The sequence below is a fragment of the Procambarus clarkii genome, chromosome 31, assembly GCF_040958095.1.
Source record: "Procambarus clarkii isolate CNS0578487 chromosome 31, FALCON_Pclarkii_2.0, whole genome shotgun sequence".
NCBI lineage: Eukaryota > Metazoa > Arthropoda > Malacostraca > Decapoda > Cambaridae > Procambarus > Procambarus clarkii.
In genome coordinates, this window is record NC_091180.1 from 28683307 (window position 1) to 28690942 (window position 7636).

General features: G+C 43.5%; 2 non-coding genes across 2 annotated transcripts; one reads left to right on the top strand and one right to left on the bottom strand.

Moving 5' to 3' along the window:
* Positions 1-215: 215 nt before the first annotated feature.
* Positions 216-331, top strand: TRNAL-CAA (transfer RNA leucine (anticodon CAA)). The gene is made up of 2 exons: positions 216-253; positions 287-331. It is a non-coding gene; the product is annotated as a tRNA-Leu (tRNA).
* A 659-nt stretch (positions 332-990) lies between these two features.
* Positions 991-1063, bottom strand: TRNAT-AGU (transfer RNA threonine (anticodon AGU)). The gene has a single exon. It is a non-coding gene; the product is annotated as a tRNA-Thr (tRNA).
* Positions 1064-7636: the final 6573 nt, after the last annotated feature.

Below are 7636 nucleotides of genomic sequence, written 5' to 3' on the forward strand. Positions count from 1 at the left end.
CTCTGAGCACTGTTAAGAAAACGCAGCACACACTTTGGTAAGGTCTGTCGTCCAAGAGAATGAAAGCAGATAAAAGAGAGAGAGAGAGAGAGAGAGAGAGAGAGAGAGAGAGAGGAGAGAGAGAGAGAGAGAAGAGAGAGAGAGAGAGAGAGAGAGAGAGAGCAAATAAAGCCATGAATTTAAATCACTTGCTAAAACATGCCTTCGAGCGCAACGTCAGGATGGCCGAGTGGTCTAAGGCGCCAGACTCAAGGAAACTTCCCTTCCGATAGAAGGGCCATGGGCATTCTGGTCCTCTCTGAGGGCGTGGGTTCGAATCCCACTCCTGACATTGGTTTTGTATTTTGTTTTTAATTTTCAACCACTTATGTTACGGCAGAGATCATGAAGCATACTCTCTCTCACTTTATCTCTAATGTACAGCAAAAGTTATATAAAATAACTATACGTAGTTGTTCCAATGTCTAATAGGGAAGCGATCTCAAACTGCGACATGTCACTAATATCCGTCAGACCACCTCTGTGATACATAATAAATTTAATACTGCAACATCAACTTTCACAAGAAAGCGTCAATTAACATTCGTACTCATCCTCATCGTACTCATAACATCCTCAAATGTTATGAAATCAAACTCAGAGTAAAACAGGTTTTTTTCCATACACGCGCACACGCACGCATAAACATAAGTAGCTTAAATTTTGCTACAAATTACCTACTTATAATTATCTGTTAGGTTAAGGAACTGCTCGAGACGCTTTGCATGTTAGTGGCCTTGCAAGAATGTTAAAACATCAATGTTATGTACTCTCACAAACTCAATGTACCTTCTTGTATAAAAAAAAATAGTATTTAAAAATTAATCTAACTATAAGTAACATGATCTAATGTAACCAGGCCTGATCTATTTTTTCCACTTAACCTAGCCTATTTTAACCAACAAGGATAACGCATGATAACAATTTTCAAAACAAGCTGCCCCACGAGCGTGCCTCCAGGGAGGATCGAACTCCCGGCCTCTGGTTTACTAGACCAGCGCTCTAGCCACTGAGCTATGGAGGCATATAATCTTGACCAGTAATAATACTGTGTCAAAATTGTAGGTTAGAATTTAGGGGTTTGGCTATGATTGTATAGTTTTGTTTAGTGATAATTATTAGTAAATAAAGCAAAATAAGGTCATAGTTCAAGAATTTGACAAACTTTAAATACATTTAACCTTTGTTTATGCTGTATTTGGATCATATGTATTTTGAATTAAATATCATCATCATCAACTTGGGTACCCGGCGTTGCTCGGGTACCGGGGGTCATATATTCACTACATATGACCTTCACCACTGCAACCATCTACACTATACGTGACCTTTGTCACCATAACCACCTTCGCTACACAGTTCTCATCACTGTAACCATCTTTACTATACTGTCATCACCACTATAACCATCTTTACTATACTGTCATCATCACTATAACCATCTTTACTATACTGTCATCATCACTATAACCAGCTGTATGACATTGTTATCACTTTAACCGTCTTGGTTAATTAGAGTGGAGTGGATAGATAAGGGTTTCATCAGGCGAGGCTTCAGGCAAGTTTGTCTGACGTCACATTTACTCGGAAATTACGAAATGGATTTTTTTTTTTTTTGGAGCCATGAGGAAATATAGGAAAATTTTGTATAATTTTATGTGTTATGAGTTTTACAATACAACTAAGCGACGGTCTCGCTTCATGCTGGTCGGCGTTCAATCCCCGACCGTCCAAATGGTTGGCCACCATCCCCCCCCCCGTCCCATCCCAAATCCTAATCCTGACCCCTTCCAAGTGCTCTATAGTCGTAATGGCTTGGTACTTTCCCCTGATAATTCCACCCCTCGCTTGAAGTGAATTTGTCCATTTTATAGTTCGGCGATTAAATTGAAATGCATGATCTAAATGGTGCTTAACAATGGCAAATATCTGAGGAATGAAAAATATATTATTACTTCGTAGACTTAAAACTCCTTATTTTTCGGCATTAAACTACATTTGCCATTCTTTCGTCCATTTAAAAAGTATATGTCGGCCCGTAACGAGTTTGGGTTCTCGTCGAGTTTATTTCTGGCCTCAACATACTGGTTCAATAAATCCCTGAACTGTATGTTTGACCAATCTCTCACTCTGTCCATGGAGAACAGAAGAAAATGTATATATGCTGGTTAGCATTGTAAATGTGTGGCCACGTCTGTGGTAGAAAATAATAATAATAATAAAACTGGTTACGCTATCGTTCATGTCATTCATAGCCTCAGTCTCATTATCGTTGGCCATTGTCCTGGCCACAGATGTCTCTTAATATCTGACTTAATAATAATAATTTATAAGTTATACAATGGATAAGATTACAGAGATTATTTGGTAGGTGAAGTGATAATTTTGTGGTTTAAGTCTGAGTGATGGAGTCTGTGGGGTTGACTACATTATGCGCCCCTTGTTTCATCAGTCAGCCATTACGGCCGCTGATTATCTTTTTAATGTAATTAATTACTGTTTTCTTTATATAAAAAAAATTCCCACGTAAATTTTAAAATTTTATACCTCAAGGGTGATTTAAAAGGTTCCTCCCCATATTAGAACTAAAAAAGGCAGTTTTGATAGACCAATGTCATCATGATTGCTGAAGGAAGCTGCGTGGTACTTTGTCACCTGGTAACAGTTTTCTAATAAAATACTCGAGATTGGAGATGTCCTGGAAGTCTCGAAAAAGTAAGAACCCCAGGAGTGGGCAAACGAATGGTTGTTAAAGTTCAACCACAACAAGTGTAATGTAATGGAGATGGTGGAAATATAGGAGACCAAAAGGAAATTACACCGTAAGGAGAAAGGAAACTTCTGGATTCCAAAAGAAGTACAAAATTTGGTAGTGGATATATTTTCAGCATTGCACCAGTGGTACACATAAACAGGATAATGTCGACAGCATTTGGGAGCCAGGAAAGTATAGGAACAGCATTTAAAAATCAAAATAGGGACTTTTTTCTAAACACTGTACACAATCTGTGTGAGGTCAGTAGTCGAATACTTACCATTGGTTTCAAATCCACACCTGGAGCATAAAACTAAACTTGAAAAGTACAAAAGTTTTCAACTCTACTAGAGCGTGAGTTAAGAATCAAAACTACGATGACAGGTCAAAGTAATTTATGCTCACAACCCTAGAGAAGAGTAGAAACAGAGGGGACATGATCACTACATACAAAATACTATGAGAAGTAAACAAGTTGGACAATATGTAACTTTAAATTGAGAGAAAGTTGGAGAAGTGGATATAGGCAGAAGCTGGAAACGGTAAAGAGTTGAAGTAATGAAAGGGAATACTTCTTAATTCTCGTATCCTGTAAGTGTGGCCAACAAGTGGAATCCACACACACACACACACACACACACACACACACACACACACACACACACACACACACACACACACACACACCACACACACACACACACACACACACACACACACACACACACACACACACACACCACACCACACACACACACACACACACACACACACACACACACACACAGGCAGCCGCAGGGGACCGCCTCTGCAGACAAGCCAGTGACTGCAGACCTGGGGGCGGGGGAGGCACGCCACGCCCTCTCTTCGATCGCTATATCGTGTCCTGCAAAACCCGTTGTGGAGGACGGTAGACCTGCTGCTGTGTCAGGAGTGTGTACTACGCCTTGCCGTAACGGGCCGTGTTGCTGGCCTGGTCATGATGGTGTTGACCCGCACGTGAATGACAAATGAAAGATAACTTTGTTTCTTCCGTTTTCAGTGTTGTGGCTGCGATGTGTGATACAGTGGTGGATGTTGAGTCTGATAGAGAGGAAGGGAAGCTGACTGTGTGTGTGTGTGTGTGTGTGTGTGTGTGTGTGTGTGTGTGTGTGTGTGTGTGTGTGTGTGTGTGTGTACTCACCTAATTGTACTCACCTAATTGTGCTTGCGGGGGTTGAGCTCTGGCTCTTTGGTCCCGCCTCTCAACCGTCAATCAACTGGTGTACAGATTCCTGAGCCTATTGGGCTCTATCATATCTACATTTGAAACTGTGAATGGAGTCAGCCTCCACCACATCACTTCCTAATGCATTCCATTTGCTAACTACTCTGACACTGAAAAAGTTCTTTCTAACGTCTCTGTGGCTCATTTGGGTACTCAGCTTCCACCTGTGTCCCCTTGTTCGCGTCCCACCAGTGTTGAAAAGTTCGTCCTTGTTTACCCGGTCGATTCCCCTGAGGATTTTGTAGGTTGTGATCATGTCTCCCCTGTGTGTGTGTGTGTGTGCGCGCGCGCGCGCGAGTACTTGCTTGAGTCCCCGGAAAGCACAACGATAAACAAAATTTAACCCATTTCTCAGCATGCAGTAAAACAGCCTCTTACGCATGACATTAATACCCTAAATACAATACCAGTCCTAACCTCAAAGGCTTTCTTAAGACAGCAACAGGACTTAAATGCAACACACTATTAACACGCATTTATTTCATGCCTCGCTAGGCTCCCTCTAAACCAAAGGACAATTGTACCGTAGAAAAGATCTTAAAATTGACAAGGGAGCACATTAAATGCAAGGCAATATATTAGAAGCAAAACAACCAACGCACTAGACTACAAACGCCACCTTGAGCAGATCACGTAGCCTACTCTGGCCTGCGTGTACGTCACAACATGAGCCCTAAGTAAAGGCATGATTCCTAGCCCTTGACGACCACGTGACCCTATACACCTCTAGACAACTAATGGAGCACAGAAATGTGTGTGTGTGTGTGTGTGTACTTCCTGGTTCCCTTAAGGGTATCTGGTTGTACTTGTGGCTATCGGGCCATTAAGATCTGCGTTACCGTTATCATAAAGAGGAAAACGCTAATGGCAACTCAACTACAGTTCATATGTAAATTTTATCCTGTAATATTGTACCTGTGTTGTGTTTGTTCCGTGCTGTGGCTGTGATGTGTTTGTACCGTGCTTGTGCTGTGGCTGTGATGTGTTTGTACCGTGCTTGTGCTGTGTCTGTGATGTGTTTGTACCGTGCTTGTGCTGTGGCTGTGATGTGTTTGTACCGTGCTTGTGCTGTGTCTGTGATGTGTTTGTACCGTGCTTGTGCTGTGTCTGTGATGTGTTTGTACCGTGCTTGTGCTGTGGCTGTGATGTGTTTGTACCGTGCTTGTGCTGTGTCTGTGATGTGTTTGTACCGTGCTTGTGCTGTGGTTGTGATGTGTTTGTACCGTGCTTGTGCTGTGGCTGTGATGTGTTTGTACCGTGCTTGTGCTGTGTCCTGTGATGTGTTTGGTACCGTGCTTGTGCTGTGGCTGTGACGTGTTTGTACCGTGCTGTGGCTGTGGCTGTGACGTGTTTGTACCGTGCTTGTGCTGTGTCCTGTGACGTGTTTGTACCGTGCTTGTGCTGTGGCTGTGACGTGTTTGTACCGTGCTGTGGCTGTGGCTGTGACGTGTTTGTACCGTGCTTGTGCTGTGGCTGTGACGTGTTTGTACCGTGCTGTGGGCTGTGGCTGTGACGTGTTTGTACGTGCTGTGGCTGTGGCTGTGACGTGTTTGTACCGTGCTTGTGCTGTGGCTGTCAATGTATTATTTTTCTTTAGTGTCGTAGTCGCATGTCAGATAACAATCTCCCTGAACCTTCAAGCCCGGTGCTCCTGTGTTCTTCTTGTTTGGGGAGTAATTGCTAGTTTATATTGACGTGGAACTTGATGTGTGCCTGTGTTTGTACCTGTGTGTGTTTGTGTATGCCTGTGTTTGTACCTGTGTGTGTTTGTGTATGCCTGTGTTTGGTACCTGTGTGTGTTTGTGTATGCCTGTGTTTGTACTTGTGTGTCTTTGTGTATGCCTGTGTTTGTACCTGTGTGTGTTTGTGTATGCCTGTGTTTGTACCTGTGTGTGTTTGTGTATGCCTGTGTTTGTACCTGTGTTGTTTGTGTATGCCTGTGTTGTACTTGTGTGTCTTTGTGTATGCCTGTGTTTGTACCCGTGTGTGTTTGTGTATGCCTGTGTTTGTACCTGTGTGTGTTTGTGTATGCCTGTGTTTGTACTTGTGTGTCTTTGTGTATGCCTGTGTTTGTACCTGTGTGTGTTTGTGTATGCCTGTGTTTGTACCTGTGTGTGCTTGTGTGTGCCTGTGTTCAGGAACACACATGAGCCTGATGTCATGTAATGTCCACATGAGCATTACAACTTTGACTGACAAATTTGAGACATTTAGAGATAAATCTAAACTCGCGCTACTTGAAATAGCAAAGCATTTTATTACAAATAATAAAATATATGAAATCCTAGCATAGTATCCATATTTTGCGTCTAGCAGATAAATTGACATATATGAGACTAATGAATATGACTAGTAATAAACAGCAGCTCTTCCTCGATCCTGTACTATATATCTAAAATATTTATGCGTTGGCAAAAGACTTACCAATGTATAATAAAATTATTGTAAATATATAGATATTATAATGATTTTTGTTTGTAACTGGGCGACATTATAATTATTAAGTGTGCAGGTTACAGGTAAAGATCTCTGCTGAGGTCTGATTAGCACTTTTTTGTGCCCTCTGTAACCCCATCCCCCTTTTTTTTGCGCTACCGCTCACAGAATGAGTATGGGTTCACAATAAAACTAGCCGCCTCTAGTGGCAACAATCAGTCCAGACAGAGATTTCTTTCCCAGCCAGGCTCTTGGGCCCCGGTTGTAGACGCCTGAAATAACTGGTCAAGTTTGTATCGGCCAACCAATCGGACATAAAGTCACGAGGCTCCTAATTGGGAGCTGCGAGTCAGCTCATTGGTCCAGAAGGTTCACTGTACCCAAAGAACTGCTTGAATTCAAATGTACAGTAAGGCGAATTTTTGCTTGATGAATCCAGACACATCTGAAGGATGCCAGTGATTGTGAGACAATTTTTCTCCATATTTAGGCTGTAAGACACTCTAGAGAAGACGGATGGAATTTTTTTATTTTCATGAGCAAGCCTGAGGCTCTCAAGTAACCTCCAATGGACAGTCCCGGGCAAATGAGGATTGGTTATGGAAGACAAGGAGTGAGGGCCAAAGACACTGCAGTTCTGACACTCCAGAGACACTACAGTGCCACAAAGGGGTCATAGAGTTGTAGGGGTGCCAGGGAAACCCTGCGAGGACCACAACATGGCGACGTTGCGATCTTGGCACCAAGGCTGAGCGACGTGTCAGGGCTAGAAGGGCGCGTTGAACACTTGTCTTAGCAATGCCTTATAATAATGGAGTTGATGGTGGCCCTCCTCCCCCCCCCCCGCCCTCTGTTGATGGTGGCCCTCCCCCCACCCCGCCCTCTGTTGATGGTCGCCCTACCCCCTCCCCCATCTGTTGATAGTGGCCCTCCCCCTCCCCTCTCCCCCCTCTGTTGATGGTGGCCCTCCCCCTCCTACCTCCCCCCTCTGTTGATGGTGGCCCTCCCCTCCTACCTCCCCCCTCTGTTGATGGTGGCTCTCCTACCTCCCCCCTCTGTTGATGGTGGCTCTCCTACCTCCCCCCTCTGTTGATGGTGGCTCTCCTACCTCCCCCCTCTGTTGATGGTGGCTCTCCTAC